We start from the raw sequence: 19,931 nt of genomic DNA, 5'->3' as shown, positions 1-19,931 counted from the left end.
TCCACTAAGGTCAAATTAAAAGAATCCCAGGTCACATTCCCAAAATTGCCTGTGACCGTTTCAACACTACCTCACATGAGAAGTGTAACAGAGGTGAGTCAGAGTGGAAAGAGACAGCTCTTTTAGCCAATTGTAATTAAAATATCTTACTGTGGCAAACTTTTCAAAAACATAACCTTCTAAACACATCGATAGAGCCTCTCATCAGATTATGCAATTGAGAGGCCCTGAAGCTTCATTAGCTTATCCGCAAATCTGCACCAGTGCACCGGGTTTGTGGCCAATACTTGGAGGAAGGCTGCCCTTTGTACACACAAAGAATATACAGTTTGGCAATATTAAAAGTCTTTTGATTCCTAAAAGCACCTCATTCTTTCATGCCTTTACACATCATGCTTCCTCTGTCTCATGAAAGCTCTCCTTATCCTGGCTTCTTGTTCATCTAGTTTATTTTTCCTTGTCTGTGAAGTTTTCCCTGATCCCTCCAAACACAACTCACCTCTTGTGCCCCTCAAGCACCTAATGTCTACCACTATTTCTGCATGTATTGATTCAATCATCAAAAGTGTATTGAGCAACTCCTATGTGCCTGATATATTGCTGAGATATGGCAGTAAACAGAACACACAAAGTCCCTGGCCTCCTGGAGCTTACCTTCTAGTGGAAAGATGTAGACAATAATCAAATATGTAAGTAAATGAGTAATATGGAAAGCTGTGATTTCTCAAAGAAGGAGAGATTTTCAAATTCTGGCTATTTTATCAATGGCCATCAGAAAATAACTCAAAGGCAGTGAAGTTTGAAATCATTTGATATCTGAATGAAGAGCTTTCCATGGGGAAGGAATAACAAGTACGAAGGCCCTGAGGGAGAAAGATGTTTGGTGAATATGTGGCTGATAGGCTTTGGGTTCAAGGCATAACAAAGAGGCCAGCGCTGTTGGAGGAAGATGAGAGAGGAGGAGAGTATGATAACATAGAGTCAGAGAGATGACCAAGAAGGTCCTTGAAGTCCTGCAAACGTTGCAAAGACCATGGCTGTTGCTCGGAGTGAGTCTGGAAGCCATGGCAGGGGGCTGAAGTAACTGACTCACAATTTAAAAGGATCACTCTGTTGAGAATCAACTGTGGCTACAAAAGCAAAATTTATAGCTTATTTATCTTTGAGTTAAGGGTAGAAAGAGAATATTATTTTAAAGCTGGCAGCAGTTGCTTAAAAGAAAATGTGTATTCAAAACAAAAGCCCTCAGGACATGGACAAATGGGCTAAAACTGACATAGAGAAAACAGAATTGTTTCGCATAATAAAGTTGGAGAAAGGTTGGGCTCTGGGCCCTGTGGGAGGAGGACATTAATGAATAGGGAGTCTTTGGAGAGAGTGGGACAGGCCCAAGGCAGGAAATCAGGAGATTCAGGAATAAAGCAAGCTGTTGAGAAATTCCCTGTAGTGAGAAGAGAAGCTCTTATGAAGAAAAATGTGAAATATACAATTTTAGATAATTTAACACATTTTTCCATAATACAGCAAATCCTTTCAAATCCTCAGAAAATAAAAAGTCTAATACATACAAATGTCTTATGTGAGTGTTGTTTGCAGGAAATGAAGGGAAAAGACTGTATCATTTAGGGCTGGCTTGAGTGGAGAGAAGAGATCAGGAACAGAGGATCAGATATGAGTACAGCCAGCTCAGGAGAGGTAAAAAGAGACACAAGAGAGGAGAGGACCTCAGAGGCATTTTCATGAGAGAGATGCTGGGTATCTCATCATGGTAGGGAGGGAAGAGTTCCAGATGTTATTATTTAAATGATAAAGGAAGAGTAACGGTCCAACGCTGGAGTGGATGGAAGCTGACAATAATTCAATGTAATCGCCAGGGTTATGTTTGTATGCACAGAGTGCTGTGCACAATGATAAAGGGTGGGAATGAATGGTAAATCAGTTGATGTCAAGGAATAAACTTCATTAAGAAATGAATTTTGAAATAGCTAATCATGAATTTTTGCTCAGTACTAATAATATTAGATATAATATGTGCATTTACAATCTTGCACCACATAACAAATTTCAGGCAATGGTGGACAACATATAAGATGGTGGTTCCATAAGATTAAATACAGTATTTTTATTGTATCTTTTCTATATTTAGGTACACAAATTCCATCCTGTTACAATTGCCTACAGTATTCAGTAATATGCTGTACAAGCTTGTAGCGTAGCAGCAATAGGCTCTACCATATAGCCTAAGCGTGTAGTAGGCTATGCCATCTAGGGTTGCGTAAGCACACTCTATGATGTTTGAACAATGATGAAATCACCTCACTGCATTTCTCAGAATGTATTCTCATCGTTAAGTGATGCATGATGGTATGTATCAGCTTTACAGTTCCATTATGCTTTTACTTTTTAAGCTAACATTTTGAGCTTACTATGTTCCAAATCCTATATTAATTGCTTGATAACTCTATGATATAGGTACCATAACTACCCGACTTTAAATATCAGAACACCAAGTCTCAGGTAAAGTAACTTGCTCAATGATGTACAACTGGGTGGGGCAGAGGCAGGATTTGAATTCAGGCTGCAGATTCTAAGAGTCCTTGCTGTAGGGAGGCCGAGACGGGCGGATCATGAGGTCAGGAGATGGAGACCATCCTGGCTAACACGGTGAAAGCCCGTCTCTACTAAAAAATACAAAAAACTAGCCGGGCGAGGTGGCGGGCGCCTGTAGTCCCAGCTACTTGGGAGGCTGAGGCAGGAGAATGGCGTAAACCCGGGAGGCGGAGCTTGCAGTGAGCTGAGATCCGGCCACTGCACTCCAGCCTGGGCAACAGAGCGAGACTCCGTCTCAAAAAAAAAAAGAGTCCTTGCTGTTAACAATGACTCTGTATACCTCTCTTTCACATGTCATGAATACATTATTACATTTCAGCTCACAAACATGCCATTAATTCAAAACAGCAAAGAGCTGAATCTGTTTGGGGAAAAGTTCCTGTTAGATACTAAATGTACAATTGGAGAATATGCAAATTCTCTCAAAAAATGAACAAATGTTTACATTGGAGGAAGCGTTAATAATGTAAAACAGAATAGAAATAGAGAAAGTGGCCCTGAATCATAGAATTAAAAATAGGAAAAAAGAAAACTAGAGTCATAAGAGTTTTGATGATATACATTTTCTAAACAAGAAGCTGCATGATTTCAATATAGCTGCTTGACTACACATCAGCCTAAATTAGACCCTAACACTCTTAAATATAGTTATAGTTAAAGTAGTCTGGACACAAAGGAACTGAAGACTGTACAGTTCATGCAACATCATGCAACAAATAAGAAGAGTTTTAATCAATATGTCTTGACTGAAGGAGTGTGTGTGTGTGTGTGTGTGTGTGTGTGTGTGTGTGTTTCCTTATGGCTGCTTTGAACATAAATTCAAAATGGTGACTCAGCCATCTTGGACTTATGAAAGCCTTACAATCACTACAATCACAGTGTACATGATTAGATAATCAGGAAAAGGATAAACTGTGAAGAAGAGATTTAAAAAGAAGAGTCCTGAGATGCCGATAAAATTAAACCTATGTGGCTTTTTAACAACTTTCACTGGAAAACGCCATAGCTTATAAAGTGATAAATAAATAAATAAGAAATAAATTGTTGCCATTGAAATCCTCTTATTTAAAAAAGAGAAAATTTAAGAAGTCCAAGTTGTATGATACAATTGACTCTCTAAAGAAGGAATAAAAGATCTTTAGAAATTAATTAATGCCCAGTGTCTTAGGTATTTCTGTGACTGCTTACTCTCAGGGTTGGCAGCTTTCCATTGAAGGCAGAGCTATTCAGCCATCCTTTTCTCTAACTACAAGCTCAAGCAACGCAGGTATGTGCATTGTCAGACACTAAGGAAATGCTGGAAATTAATTACTTGTTCATCCAACAAATTGGGCACATAATGTTGAAATTCTAAGACGAGTACTGGCTTAAAATTTGATCCAAAATTAGAAAGACACAGGTCCTGCCCTTGAGTCACTTACAGTCCAGAGAAGACTCAAACATGCAAGCCCTGAGAACTGATACTCGGCTCTCACATACCAGATGACCATTCCGCTTGTTTGCAACTGGGTTCTCCCATTAGGTTAGTGCCTATGCTGAACTGATTGTTAAATTTTTTTTAATATTCCCCCTGTAAGCAATTACAATGTACTGTGGTATTTTGTACATTAAAGACAAATATATGATGCCAACGAAACAGAAAAAAGACATTGATCACATCTTAAATGGGAGTGGAAATGATGAATAGCCTCACCTGTCCCGTGACACTGTCTCACTGTCTGTAAACACATCAGCCCACAGTGATGTTTATGAAGAAAGAGAGACGTTTAAGGTTGAAAGGGACTCTAGAAATTAGCTAGACCAACCTCCTCGCTCTACAGAGAATAAGATGGAATCACAAAATGTTTTAATGACTTTCCACAATCACCGACGCCGCTGAGATCAGATGTGGGATAAGAACCCAGGTCCTGTAATTTTCAGTCTCAATATTCTTTAGAAGTCTATCTCACAATAGTCAGTAAGTCAGTAACAATGATGTTTCTAACAGATTCCTGGTTGTTTTATGCCCATTGCATGCCCTCAGTGCATTCTGTATTTCTCACCTAACTACAATAACATCACTGGAATGGCAGCAAAGACTAAAGCAGAACACCTGGGCTTGGGTCAGGAGGCATGAGGTTAGATTCCTATTACATATCACCTACTAGCTCATGACCCTGGAAAATAATTGCCCAATTCCTCTAGATTTTGATTTCTTCATTAAGAAAATGGAAATAACAATGCCTACACTTGTGTGAGATTTCAAATAAACTATGCAGATAAAACTCTGTGTTTTTCTCTCTGATTTCAGACCCTTCCTACCTTAGCTCATTCCCAATGTGATCTTTCTAATCCAGATCCAATCAAGTTATTTCTGTGCCTAAAACTCTTTAATGGTTCCCCACTGCCAAAGGGGAAAATCTAAACGTCTAAACATAGTCCTTTAAAACCTTGACCCAGGCTTCTTTGCAATTTCATGTCAATCATTCCCCATAATATCCTATGTCCCAGTTACATTGAATAACTTATTCACATTCCCCAAAGATGTCATGCCTGTTTCATGACACCTGTTTCACTTGTGATTTTCCACTCACTGGCATGTACTCTCCTCTCTAGACCCACCTCCCTAATTCATCCTTAAGGACCTTGCTTTCATGTTTGACATTTTTATGGCTAGAATGGATTTGTGTACTACTTTAATAATTAAAAGACTAAATAAACATTCTAGAAAAAAAATTATGATCATGTTTAAATGTCACATTTTCTGTTAAAAATTCCTGATACTCCTTGATCATTTAACTATGTTTCCATGGTTACTGTGTAGCTTGTACCTTCCTCTATTATTAATATCATAATAAGTTTATGTGTCTGCCTCAGTTCTGAGTCACTGAAGCAGGCAATGTGATCTCCCTCATTACTAAACTCAAGACCTATATTCATAAATAATGTGGAGAAAGTACCTATGAAAGACTAAACCATATGGAATCAGGATTGCATCAGTTACTTTGGGCAACCCAGACTGAGACACTCGTTAGAGCTTTTCTCTCCCATGGAAGAACAGAGAGTAGTGTCAGAGCACAAATATAGATTCCCAAGTAGTAACTTAACAGTAATCCTCCTGCTCTGAAAATTGTCATGGTCCACGTTGTCCAATATAGTGTATATAATTCACCAGAGTGGCATTGCCCCTAGAAACTGTTTTCTCAATTCCTCTAAAAATATAACTCTCAATGTGCTTTATAAAAGGTAAATTTTAGGGTGGTTGATTAATTTCAACTAGGCACTATGTATACTTTTTGAGTGAAAAAGCAGTATAATAACTGATGGCTTGGTTCTTTCTTGGGTGGATACAAAAGATGTGGATAACATACTTTCTGTTGATAATTTTTTAAAGAGGGGATAATTATGAATGTGATATAAATATTAAACGAGCACTCCTCATAGGTATTATTTGATTCATTAATTCCTTTATCCCTCTCATCCTTTTTATTTTTTGTGTATGTCTTATGTTAATGCTTAACATAAGACCTATCCTGTTAACAAATTTTTAGGTATGCAATAAAGTATTGTGTTGTATTTCATCATGACATACAGTAGAGATCTAGGACTTACTATTCATCTTGTAAAAATGGACCTTTGTACCCTTTGACCAATGCCTCCCTATTTGCCTCTCCTCTTCTCTGTCAACCACCATTCTACTCTCTGCTTCTTCACTGAGTGTCTTGGCTCTTTTCTTTTTAATTTCAACTTTTATTTCATTTATAGGGAGTACATGTGTAGGTTTCTTACATGGATATATTGCACCCAGGTCATGAGCACAGTACCCAGTAGATTTTCGACCCATGCCCCCCTCCCCACCCCTCCCCTCTCTGGTAGTCCATGGTGTCTATTGTTCCCATGTTTATGTTAATGTGTGCTCAGTGTTTAGCTCCCACTTATAAGTAAGAACATGTGGTATTTGGTTTTTTGTTCCTGCACTGGTTCACTTAGGATTATAGCCTTGAGTTCCATCCATGTTGCTGCAAAGGACATGATTTCATTCCTTTTTATGGTTGTGTAGTATTTCATGGTATATATGTACCACATTTTCTTTATCCAGTCAGTCATTGATAGTCACCTAGATTGATTCCATGTCTTTGCTATAGTGAATAGTGCTGTGATGAACATATGAATGCATGTGTCTTTTTGGTATAACGATCTATATTCCTTTAGGTATATACCCAATAATGAGATTGCTGGGTCAAATGGTAGCTCTGTTTTAAGCTCTTAGAGAATGTCCAAATTTCTCTCCACAGTGGCTGAACTAATTTACATTTCCATCAACAGTACATAAGCATCCCCCTTTCTCCACAGCCTCGCCAACATCTGTTATTTTTTGACTTTTTAAGTTCTTGGAGAAATCGCCACACTTCTTTCCACGATGGCTGAACTAAATTACATTCCCACCAGTAGCATATAAACATCTCCTTTTTTCTGCAATCTTACCAGCATCTGTTATTTTTTGACTTTTTAGAAATAGCCATTCTGATTGATGTGAGATGGTATCTCATTGTGGTTTTGATTTGCATTTCTCTAATGATTAATGATGTTGAACATTTTTCATATGATATGAACATTTTCAAAAAACAACCTCACTTGTATGTTCTCTTTTAAGAAGTCTGATCTTGTCCTTTGCCCATTTTTTAGTGGGGTTGTTTTTTGCTTGTCGATTTCAGTTTCTTATAGATTCTGGATATTAGACCTTTGTCAGATGCATAGCTTATGAATATTTTCCCTATTCTGTAGTTTGTCTAAGTACTCTGCTGATAATTTCATTTGCTGTGCAGAAGCTTTTTAGTTTAATTAGGCCCCACTTGTCAATTTTTGTTTTTGTTGCAATTGCTTTTGAGGACTTAAGTCAAAACTTCTTTGCCAAGCCAGTGTCAAGAAAGGCATTTTCTAGGTTTTCTTCTAGGATTTTTATAGTTTTAGATCTTACATTTAAATCATTAATCTATCTTGAGTTAATTTTTATATACAGTAAAAGATCTAAGGATCTGGTTTCATTCTTCTACATATGGCTAGCCAGTTATCCCAGCACTACTTATTGAATAAGGAATCCTTTCCCCATTGCTTGTTTCTGTCAGCCTTGTCAAACATCAGATGGTGATAAGTGTGCAGTTTTATTTCTATGTTTTCTATTCTGTTCCATTGGTCTATGTGCCTGTTTTTGTACCAGTACCATGCCATTTTGGTTACTATAACCTGATAGTAGAGTTTGAAGTCAGGTAGTGTGATGACTCTTTTTTCTTTTTGCTTAGAATTGCCTTGGCTATTCAGGCTGTTCTTTGGTTCCACATGAATTTTAGGCTAGTTTTTTCTAACTCTGTGAAGAATAACATTGTTAGTTTGATGCAAATAGCATTGAATCTGTAAGTTGATTTGGGCAGTATGGCCATTTTAATGATATTGATTCTTTCAATCCATAAGCATGGAATATTTTTCCATTTATTTGTGTCATCTCTGACTTCTTTCAGCAGTGTTTCATAGTTTTATTTGTCGACATCTTTCACCTCTTTGGTTAGCTATATTCCTAAGTATTTCATTTTCTTTGTGGCTATTGTGAATGGAATTATGTTCTTGATTTGACTCTCAGCCTAACATTACTGATGTATAGAAATACATCAGAAATTTTTGTACATTAATTTCATATTCTGAAACCTTGCTAAAATCCTGTAGCAGTTCTAGCAGCCTTTTGGTGGAGTCTTTATGGTTTTCTAGGTATAGAATCATGTCATCAGTGAAGACAGATAGTTTGACTTATTTTGCTATTTGAATGCCTTTTATTTCTTTCCCTCGTTTGGTTGCTCTGGCTAGGACTTCCTGACTCATTCATTCTTGAGAGAACCAGTAAGATGTTAGAATGACCCAAAGAGTATGTGTGTGTGTGTTTGTGTGTGTGTGTCTATGTGTGTGCATGAAATAATAAATTTGCTTAAAACATGCAGAATAGGTCAATATCAATTGCGTTTATATAAGACACAATTTACCTTTCTATGGAAAAGAATCATTTTATCATTACCAGTATCCTACCACTTATAAAGTTGTAAAATAACTTATATCTACAATAGATAAACTGAAAGTTGTGTTAGATAATGTCTTTTCTATAACATTATGCTATTAAAGCACTAATGCATTTTGTACAAAAAATATTACTTATATAGATTTAGAAGCAAATATGTTTATGAGTATTCAACTAAACACTCTGATTGTTCTTGAACATTGCCTTGTAACAACATGATCTATAAAACAGAACAATGTCTCTCAAATTGGTTGTTTATAAGATTTAACTGGGGTGCTTCTTAACATCTAGATTTCCAGGTCCTCTTCTAGGAATTTCTCATTCAGTAACAAAAATTTCTCTTCAGAATGGGAGCTAGAAATAAATATTTTTAAAGAAGCACTATACACAACAATCCAATGCTGTGGGGAATGTTGACTGAAAGTAAGCTTGAAAATAATACCATAACTATAATTTTAAGAATATTTAAATTAATTAATCAATAGTTAATTGAACTTTAACCCAGGAGGTTTATCAAGACTTTCTTTGTTTTCCCACAGAAAACGTCTAAATTCATAACCACTTATTGTTTTCCCGATTTGTTTAACTACTTTACCAGAGAACACATATTAATTGCATCTGAAGCACTACCCTTTTAACTTTGAAAGGTACTTACTCTATATATTTCCCTCACCTCTTGTATAGAATGATGGCATTCTTTGAGCTCCCAAAATTATGTTTGAAAAATTTACAAATGTAGCAAAGTAATCAAAAAGCAATAAACTGAGGTCAGCCACCAATAATAGCAGAGATAAGTGAGTCACCAAAGCATAAAATATTAGTGCATGTGGGAAAGAGGTAAAGATGAAATAATAAGTCAGAGTGATATCTGAATCTAAAGAGCAAATCCACGATCAAATTTTGCATGAGTGCACAGATGGGCAAGAGAAGAGATTTAAGAAATAAATACAGTAGATCCAGATAAATTTCCGGGCAACATTCTTCAAAGAGAAAGACTTTTTATTCCCATAAAAGGAACTGAATTTCAGCCAGTAACATTAGTACATTGACGTATTTCTGTAGTACTTGGTAAATAGTCACTATCCTAAGCCCCTATGCCTTCCCCCTAGCAAACCCAGGATCCAGCAACTGAAGGGATAATATCTGAATCAGTAGAGGACCCCAAAAACTTTGATCCAGACTTACTGTATTCTGATTGCTTTAAGTCCTTTTCCTATTGATGGTTAAATATTGTGGTTATTACTCTTGCTCACAGTGATGCCTCCACTGGTCTTTCATGATTCTCTGAACCAGATTCCCAAAACTACAAAAAAAAAATAATTTTCTCCTAGAAAAATGGGCATTTGAATTCTTAGGACTGTTATTATTCCAGCATTTGAATTCTTAGGACTTATCAACCTGAAAGTATCCCCAAGAGCAGCCAGGTTCTTACATTGCTATTGTCACTTAACACTTCACCATGTGATAGTGCACCAGATGGGGGTTGCAGTTAATTCTTTGGTCACTTCTTAACTGATAAATTTTGTTGTCACTTATTTCCTGCTAATTTCTGTGTAGCCTCCTTCCAGATACTCCTAAAAAGGGTCAGAAAAAAAATTTCGAACATCTATAATCTGTAAGAGACTATAGTAAATGCTACTATATTTAAACATGGACCTAAGCAAAGCAGTACAATTTAAAACAAGAATATGATTTCATCATACAAGAGAACAATGTTTTTCTCTTTATATGTACATTGTATAACTTTTAATTTCTATTTACTCTGGGAATTCTATATTTCTTATTGAAATACTTGGGCTTTCTCATTTTAAAAAGTCATGCAAATTTATTTACACGTCAGCTTATCTTTGTGTGTAATGGAATTCGTGAGTTGCTTACACCAGATGTCTAAGGGAAAGTCCTGTTTCTTTTATTTGGAAATTGTGAAAATCCTTTTACAACCCTGGCCCTCAGTGTGCTCCCATGAAAATGAGTATATTGAACAAAATCAGAGTATTTCCAACTTTATATCAACATGAAGTTCTCATCATATGAAATTTTGCACAAAAGCTTACCAATAAGCAGGGTTTCTCCAGTTAAAGCAGAGGAAGGCAGAGTATTGCCAGTTTGAAACTCATCCACTTCCCAGACAACTTATAGACACCCTAAAAGAACTGCCTAAGATTCCACAAAAACACAGTGTAAAATTAAAAAAAAAAAAAAAAAAAAAAAAAAAAAGATCAGTAACACCCTTTCCAACTCTAAAATTTCTAGAAAAATTTATAGTATGTTCCCATGGCTTGGGTTGTTCAATTATAGATCAAATGAAGACTGAACTGATTAAGGCTAAACTAGTACAAACACATAGTGGAGAATAATATTATATGTTATACATAATATATGAGAAATAACAAAAAGTAGGCAAAGTTATGCCATTGTACCTCATTCTCAATCCCTTCACATCTTATGATACAATCCAAACCAAATATCAATTAAAGTAATGCCTATTTAATTAAAAATAAACAATAAAGTAATTTTTACTTAACTAAAAATTCAATCAAAAAAATAAAATAATAACTTTAATAAGAATCATAGACCACATTATACTGTAAGCATTTAGCTATAGTGCTCTGTGTGTATGTGTGTGTGTGTGTGTGTGTGTTAGTCCTTTTTCACACTGCTATAAAGACACTACCCAAGACTGGGTAATTTATAAAGGATATTTAATTGACACATTTCCGCATGGCTTGGAAGGCCTTAGGAAACTTACAATCAGGGCAGAGGGAAAAGCAGGTATCTTCTTCACAAGCTGGCAGGAGAAAGAGAGAGTCAGCATAGGAAAAACTGCCACTTTTAAAACCATCAGATCTTGTGAGACTCACTCACTATCATGAGAACAGCATGGGGAAAACCACCCCCCATAATGCAATCACTTCCCTTCCTCAACACATGAGGATTACAATTCAAGATGAGATTTGTGTGGGGACACAGAGTCAAACCATATCAATATGAATACATGTATATATTTTTAAAATATAAGATATATGAGGAAAAAAATATATATATATGTATTCTGCAAAAGTTTCCTTTGATGGTTTTATCTAGGGGACTACCATGTCCCTAACTAGATTCTAAGCCACACCCATAAAGCCACTACTATACACGATTTCAATCATTCCTTGGTGACCATCATTAATCCAGTGATTTGGACAACTTTAGAAAAGTTGAAATTTTACCAAATCCAATCCATACTTCACACGGTGACAAGAGTTAGCTATAAAAACATGAATTCATAAATTCATGACTAGTGTGCTTAAAACACTCATAGCTTTCCACCTCCCGGAGACTCAGTGTGAAATCCCAGACCTTCATGATTTGGCCCCTGAAACCTCACAAGCCTCACCTAGTCCCACTCTCTCTCTATCCACTCCACTCCAGGAAGCTTGGCCTTCTCTCAGTCTCATGTTCTCTGCCATGTCATGGGAACCTTAACTGTGCTGCTCCTCAGCCTAGAACACACATCTTTTCAGGCAGTTGCTTCATCAGTCTATTTATTCTTCAGACATCAGCTGGGACCTCACATCCTCAAAGAAGCTTTCTTGACCTAGTCTAAGTCAAACATCCTGCTACATGTTCCAACACCACCTTATATCTTTTCATAAAACTTTGCATTCTTAGGCTGGTTCAGGATACTCAAATCAATAAACGTAATCCATCACATAAACAGAACCAAAGACAAAAACCACATGATTATCCCAATAGATGCAGAAAAGGCCTTTGATAAAATTCAACACCCCTTCATGCTAAAAACTCTCAACAAACTAGGCATCGATAAAACGTATCTCAAAATAATAAGAGCTATTTATGACAAACCCACAGCCAATATCATACTGAATAAGCAAAAACTGGAAGCATACCCTTTGAAAACCAGCACAAGACAAGGATGCCCTCTCTCACCACTCCTATTCAACATAGTATTGGAAGTTCTGGCCAGGCCAATCAGGCAACAGAAAGTAATAAAGGGTATTCAAATAGGAAGAGAGGAAGTCAAATTGTCTCTATTTGCAGATGACATGATTGTGTATTTAGAAAACCCCATCATCTCAGCCCAAAATCTCCTTAAGCTGATAAGCAACTTCAGCAAAGTCTCAGGACACAAAATCAACATGCAAAAATCTCAAGCATTCCTATACACCAATAACAGACAAACAGAGCGCCAAATCATGAGTGAACTCCCATTCACAACTGCTACTAAAAGAATAAAATACCTAGGAATCCAACTTAAAAGGGATGTGAAGGACCTCTTCAAGGAGAACTACAAACTACTGCTCAAGGAAATAAGAGAGGACACAAACAAATGGAAAAACATTCCATGCTCATGGATAGGAAGAATCAATATTGTGAAAATGGCCATACTGCCCAAGGTAATTTATAGATTCAATGCTATTCCCATCAAACTACCACTGACTTTCTTCACAGTATTGGAAAAAAACTACTTCAAACTTCATATGAAACCAAAAAAGAGCCCGCATGGCCAAGACAATCCAGGGCAAGAAGAACAAAGCTGGAGGCATCACATTACCTGACTTCAAACTATACTACAAGGCTACAGTAACCAAAACAGCATGGTACTGGTACCAAAATAGATATATAGACAAATGGAACAGAACAGAGGCCTCAGAAATAACACCACACATCTACAACCATCTGATCTTTGACAAACCTGACACAAACAAGCAATGGGGAAAAGATTTCCTTTTTAATAAACGGTGTTGGGAAAACTGGCTAGCTATATGCAGAAAACTGAAACTGGACCCTTTCCTTACACCTTATACAAAAATCAACTCAAGATGGATCAAAGACTTAAATGTAAGACCTAGGATCATAAAAATCCTAGGAGAAAACTTGGGCAATACCATTCAGGACATAGGCATGGGCAAAGACTCGTGTCTGAAACACCAAAAGCAATGGCAACAAAACCCAAAATTGACAAATGGGATCTAATTAAACTAAAGAGCTTCTGCACAGCAAAAGAAACTGTCATCAGAGAGAACAGGCAATGTACAGAATGGGAGAAAATTTTTGCAATCTATCCATCTGACAAAGGGATAATATCCAGAATCTACAAAGGACTTAAACAAATTTACAAGAAAATAACAACAACAACAATAAAAAAGCATCAAAAAATGGGCAACAGATATGAACAGACACTTCTCAAAAGAAGACATTTATGCAGCCAAAAGACATATGAAAAATGCTCATCATCACTGGTCATTAGAGAAATGCAAATCAAAACCACAATGAGATACCATCTCATGCCAGTTACAATGGTGAACATTAAAAAGTCAGGAGACAACAGATGCTGGAGAGGTTGTGGAAAAATAGGAATGGTTTTACACTGTTTGTGGGAGTGTAAATTAGTTCAACCATGGTGGAAGACAGTGTGGCAATTCCTCAAGGATCTAGAACTAGAAATGCCATTTGACCCAGCAATCCAATTATTGGGCATCTACCCAAAGGAATATAAATCATACTACCATAAAGACACATGCATATGTATGTTTATTGCTCCACTATTCACAATAGCAAAGACTTGAAACCAACCCAAATGCCCATCAATGTTAGCCTGGATTAAGAAAATGTGGCACACATACCCCGTGGAATACTATGCAGCCATAAAAAAAGGATGAGTTCATGTCCTTTTCAGGGACATGGATGAAGCTGGAAACCATCATTCTCAGAAAACTATCAGAAGATCAGAAAACAAAACATCACATGTTCTCACGTGTAAGTGAGAGTTGAACAATGAAAACATGTGGACACAGGGAGGGGAACATCACACACCAGGGCCTGTCAGGAGGTGGGTGGCTAGGGGAGGGATAACATTAGGAAAAATACCTAACGTAGGTGACAGTTTGAGGGGTGCAGCAAACCACCATGGCACATGTATACGTATGTAACAAAACTGCATGTTCTGCACACGTAACCCAGAACTTAAAAGTATAATTAAAAAAAAAAAAGGAAAAAAAGAAAATTAGGATATAAATGTAGAAAATTTTTAAAAAAAAACAACTTTGCATTCTTGGAACTATTTAATTCATCATTTGTAATTATCTGTTTATCTTCTGAATTTTTTTTTTTTTTTTTTTTTGCCAGTAAATTCCACAGGGCCGTTTTTGTTTCTCTTATCACTACAGCTCCAGCACTGCTCCTAGTAGCTGGCATTTCATACATATTTGACAAATATTTATTGACAATAAAGAATACTTCAAAAATTTAAAGTGTGTAATTTATTCCTTAATGGCTAGTAATAGTTTTCAACTCACTTTCTCATAACTAAAAAAGATGCTTAAATTTTCTTTTGTTCTGAAAGATTTTATGCTTTTTAATTCTTGAGCTGAATGGAATGTTCTGAATACATATGCTTTTATAGAGCCATCTAGTGCCCATTTTGTTTAGTGAAACTAAAAATTAAAACAGGAGGAAAAGCCCACAATATCCTCAACAGTGAAGAATGTATAACCTCCATCTGGCAGCAGCAATTTAATATATTAACTGTTCTGTTGAATGACTTTTTTCCTGAGCTACTTCTGGCCTTCACTGTATGCACATCAAATTAGTCATTCTCGATTCTGGTAACTAAAAATGAGATGAGAGTTTTATAGTTAACACGGTATATTGAACAAATGTGCTGCTACTTGCTTCCTCCTGAAACCCCACTACAATGACAATAAAGGAATAAAATATGTGCAATGTGTAAAGATAAAGAGAACAGAGTAGGAAACAGCAGCAAATAAGAGATGAAACAAAATTTTAGAACTTAGAAGAATGGATAGTAACTGACATTGCCTTTAGAGAAGTTGATAACTAAGGAAGACTATGCAGGAAGCCAGTAAGATGAATCCCCAAACAACTCAAAAACTGAAGGCAAAATAGTTACAGCCCTTCTCAAGAAATTACTGTAGGATTTGTACTCCAGCAGAGTATAAACCAGGAAATAATGAAAACATGATATTCAGGACATAGGATGAAGGAAAGAGGTAAAGGGAAATTCCCAGACTGATCATAATGGAGAGTCTCAAGATTCCATCTGTGAAACAAAGAAAGTAACCAGTAAAAATTGGAGCAGAAGGATTGAGAACTCTAAGAAATATCTAAAAAGGACAACAAACAAACAAACAAAACAGCTGCTTGGATATATGGACAAGAGATTGCAGTTCCATCAAAATATTTGGGAATTAATTAGTAAGAGGTTCATGAAAGAAAAATAGAAAATAAAAAATACAAGAAAAAATAAATTTAATAAATTGCTTAGCTGAAAATATTTAAAGGGTGTAGACAGTGCAAAAACCAAATAACAATTTAATAAATTGTGATATAACTACTTTGGGAAGACAGGAAGAGAGAAAATAATGGAACTGGTAGGTTCATGTAAAAGAGCTGAATCTCTTTAGTTAACAATTTTAATATCTAAACTGAAAATTTTTTTAAATGATAAAATTATACTTAGAAGTATGGAGACAAGCTCTGAAAATAACAGAAAATGGTTTCTTCTGGGAGGAAGAATCAGGAGTATGACTGCAGATAGATATTTTATTCTAAGTCTCAACTTTTAAAGGTATGTAATTTTTAATATTTACCATATATTTTTCTTTCTTCCCCGTTGTGCACTTCCACACTGAGCCATGGTGCAAAGCAATATGTTTTCAGATCCTATCTAAAAGCTACTATTATTGGTAGCCTTATTTGGTCTCAGCTGGAATTTTGATCACATAATATTGAAAATAATAATTTTTCAATGTTTTGTTAGATAAGACATGCACAAAGGCACCTCATCCCTTTGCAAAAAGTCCCTTCCACTAGTTACTTGAGTATAATAGCTGATTTGTCCTCTCTGGCTTAGGGAATATTTTGTAATGTCTGGCATCACAAAGCACTTGTCCTGAAAGCACCAGACATCAATTGCCCAATTATCTACCAGGTTTTTCCCCAGTAACTGTTTCACACTTGGAACCAAAGTGATGCCACATTTCTGGCATTTTTATAGTAGCCTGTGCATTGTAGTCAGCTTCCTCATGCATTATATGGGCCAGTTCTTTTGTGAGGGCTGCCTGTCAGGTGTAATCAATCAGCAGCTTGAGCATTTCCTTTAGCCTCAATGCTCTACCTTCTTGTATGGATTAATACTTTTATCACAGTTACCTTCTTAGAAAGCATTAAAATACCTACAAATTCTTAAATGAGCTGATTATTTTTCACTTTTTTCACTGGGATTTCTGCAGAGGTTAAAGAAAAACCCTCATTTTTTCAGTATTCAAAAATCATGGACTACTCCAAAGGCATACTACTTTCAGTAGATATCTTAACTCTATTATTACTCACTAGTCGGCAAAGCTCTGGTGAGCGTGATTAAGTTCTGCCATCCAGGCAGATTTTACCTCTAGTAAGATGTCATATTCTACGCAACAATCAGTTGAACGCATTGCTTATGCTCTTAATGTTTTGAGACTCCACAACCTAATTGGTGGGCTGCCTAAAATCTGAAAAATATGCATTTCCTAGTAGATAGAAGGTTTGAAGAGGAGATCTTTTCTGCAGTCAGACTCTCACTAGAAAAAAACAAGGTAAGTGTGGGTAAAGTTTTCGTAAGGTTTTTAATAAGTGACCGAAGGCAAAATGCATCCAAAGAACGCCATTCTAAGGAGAAAACTTCTGAATTCCTTAGGTCCCAGGACTGTCTTAAAGAATGGGCTCAACAGGGCCTAAACTGGTCCTCTTCCCTGTGAATTTGCTGTAGCAGAATCACATCAAATAGGGAGAAGGACAGACAGAGAAAATAATGTTATTACTAGCAAGGCAGTTTTCCAATAAGCAAAAAACTTTTAAATCTGATTACATAATAAAAGGATTATTAAAGGAGATCTAATTTCTGAGGAAACAAAAACAAACCTTAGCATTTTGGAGCTCAACAAAAAGCAAATAATAGGTCAGACCCAAGGTGAAATATCTCATACTGCAGTGTTAGATAGCATAGCCCAAACAGGAGGCTCAAGGAACCTTCGTGAAGCACACTGTTTTTGAGTTGAGGGTCTTGAGTTGCTGCAATGAAGATTTCTTGAAAAGATCTTGGTAGAACTTTCACATTGTTGAATTTCCAAAAATATCACCAAAGCTTAATTAAGCAAAGGTGCATTTATTAGAATTTACTATGGTAAAGTAAACTTTCACTTCTACTTTTTTAGAAATCAAGTATACAGAAAAGAAAGTGGTATGCTTCAAAGGTCTTCAATTTGCTAACCTCTACCTTTAGTGTATCTCTCTCTCTGTTTCTCTCTCTGTGTTTCTCTCTGTGTCTGTCTCTTTCTCTCTCTGTTTTTTTCTCTCTCTCTCCCCCCCCTTTCTCCCAGAGACTCTCTCTCTCTCTGTGTGTGTTTCTTTCTCTCTCTCTCTCTCTCTCAACATACCTGGAAGTAAAGTCCTCTGGACATGTATGAATCTCTTTTAAACCTGTTCTTGATTAGGAAAGTGAGGTCTTTTGTGAATTCAGACCTGTGCATATCTGGCCACATAAAATTGCACCAGACAAGGCAACTTCATCACACACTTGAAATGCTAAATGAAATACCAAGTGAGGCTCAGTTGCCCATGCTAGACACATATTCTTGTCAAGTCTTGCTAGCCAGTAAATTGTGAAATGACAAATATGTACCTAACATGCCACCCTTACCTTTTTAGCTCTAATAATATTTGCTTTATATATCTGGGTGCTCCGGTATTGGGTGTGGGGGTGTGTGTGTGTGTGTGTGCGCGCGTGCGTGTAATACTGAAGCATAGTTATAACCTCTTGCTGAACTGATTCCTTTATCATTATCATTATGTAATGCCTTTCTAGCTTCTTTTATGTTTTCTGACTTAAAGTATTTTTTGTTTGGTATAAGCATAGCTACTCTTACTTTTGATTTTTTTGTGTGTGAAATATCTTTTTGTTTCTATTCACTTTCTGTTTTTGTGTGTGTAGGTGAAGTGAATTTCTTGTAGGCAGTATATAGTTAGGTCTTGTTTTTTATCCATTTAGACAGTCTATATATTTTAATTCAGGAACTTATACTACTTACATCCAAGGTTGTTATTGATAAGCGAGGACTTACTCTTAGCATTTTGTTAAATGTTTTCTAGTTGTTTGTGTATCCTTTGTTTCTTCTTCTCTTTTTATTTATCTTTGTGGTTTAGTGATATTCTGTAGTACTAAAGTTTGATTCCTTTCTTTTTCTCATTTGTGTGTCTGTTTTACCAGTGAGTTTTACACTTTCATGTGTTTTCATTATGGTAGATACCATCTTTTCTCTTTCAAATGTGTGACTCCCTTAGACATTTCTTGTATAGACAGTCTAGTGGTAATGACAAGCTTGTGCTTTTCTGGGAAAGAACTCATTTCTTCATTTCTGAAAGATAGTTTTATCAGCTATATTATTATTGCCTATCAATTTCTTTCTTTCAGCATTTTGTGTATATCACCTCATTCTCTTCTAGCCTATAAGGTTTCTGCTGAGAAATCTGTTTGTCTGAAGAAGATTCCCTTATATATGACTTGATGCTTTTTTCTTGCTGCTTTTAGAATTCTTTCTCTGTCTTTTAATTTTGACAGTTTGCCTATAATGTGTCTTGTAGAAAACATTTTGGGGTTGAATCTATTTGGGAAGCTTTGAACTTTGTGTATCTGGAAGTCCATATCTCTCCCAAGACGAGGGAAAGTTTCAGCTATTATTTTGTTAAATAGGTTTTCTATGCCTTTTCCCACCTCTTCTGCTTCTGAAACTCCCACAGCACAAAACTTTGTTTACTTAATGGTGTCCCATATGTCACACAGGCTTTCTTCATTCTTTTTTCCTCCTTTTTCTTTTCCTTTTTTTGTGTTCAATGGTTATTTTTAAAAGACCTGTTTTCACATTTAGAAATGCTTTCTTCTACTTGCTCTAGTCTATTGTTGAAGCTCTCAATTGGATTTTTTGTTTAATTCCTTGAATTATTCACTTCCAACATTTCTGTTTGGTTCTTTTTTATGATATCTATCTCTCTGTTGAATCTCTTTTAATTTTTAGATTTTTGTTATGTGTACATAGTAGTTGTATATATTTATGGGGTACAAGAGATATGTTGATGCAGGCATACAATGTATAATAATCACATCAGGGTAAATAGGGTATTCACCACCTCAAGCATTTATCATTTCTTTGTGTTATGAACACTCCGGTTATACTGTTATTTTTAAATGTACAATAAATCATTGTCACCCTGTTGTGCT

General features: G+C 36.1%; 1 long non-coding RNA gene across 1 annotated transcript in view; it reads right to left on the bottom strand.

The window, feature by feature from the left end:
• The window catches only part of LOC105477133 (uncharacterized), an 86,680-nt gene that overhangs the window by 23,047 nt on the left and 43,702 nt on the right, over positions 1-19,931 (bottom strand). The window contains exons 3-4 of the long non-coding RNA XR_984489.2: positions 10,083-10,224; positions 9,836-9,953 (exon numbers count right to left, since the gene is read on the bottom strand). This is a non-coding gene — a long non-coding RNA (uncharacterized lncRNA). The remainder of the gene's footprint in view (positions 1-9,835; positions 9,954-10,082; positions 10,225-19,931) is intronic.

The sequence above is a fragment of the Macaca nemestrina genome, chromosome 8, assembly GCF_043159975.1.
Source record: "Macaca nemestrina isolate mMacNem1 chromosome 8, mMacNem.hap1, whole genome shotgun sequence".
NCBI classification, from domain to species: Eukaryota; Metazoa; Chordata; class Mammalia; order Primates; family Cercopithecidae; genus Macaca; species Macaca nemestrina.
This window is presented reverse-complemented; position numbering and strand designations above follow the sequence as displayed.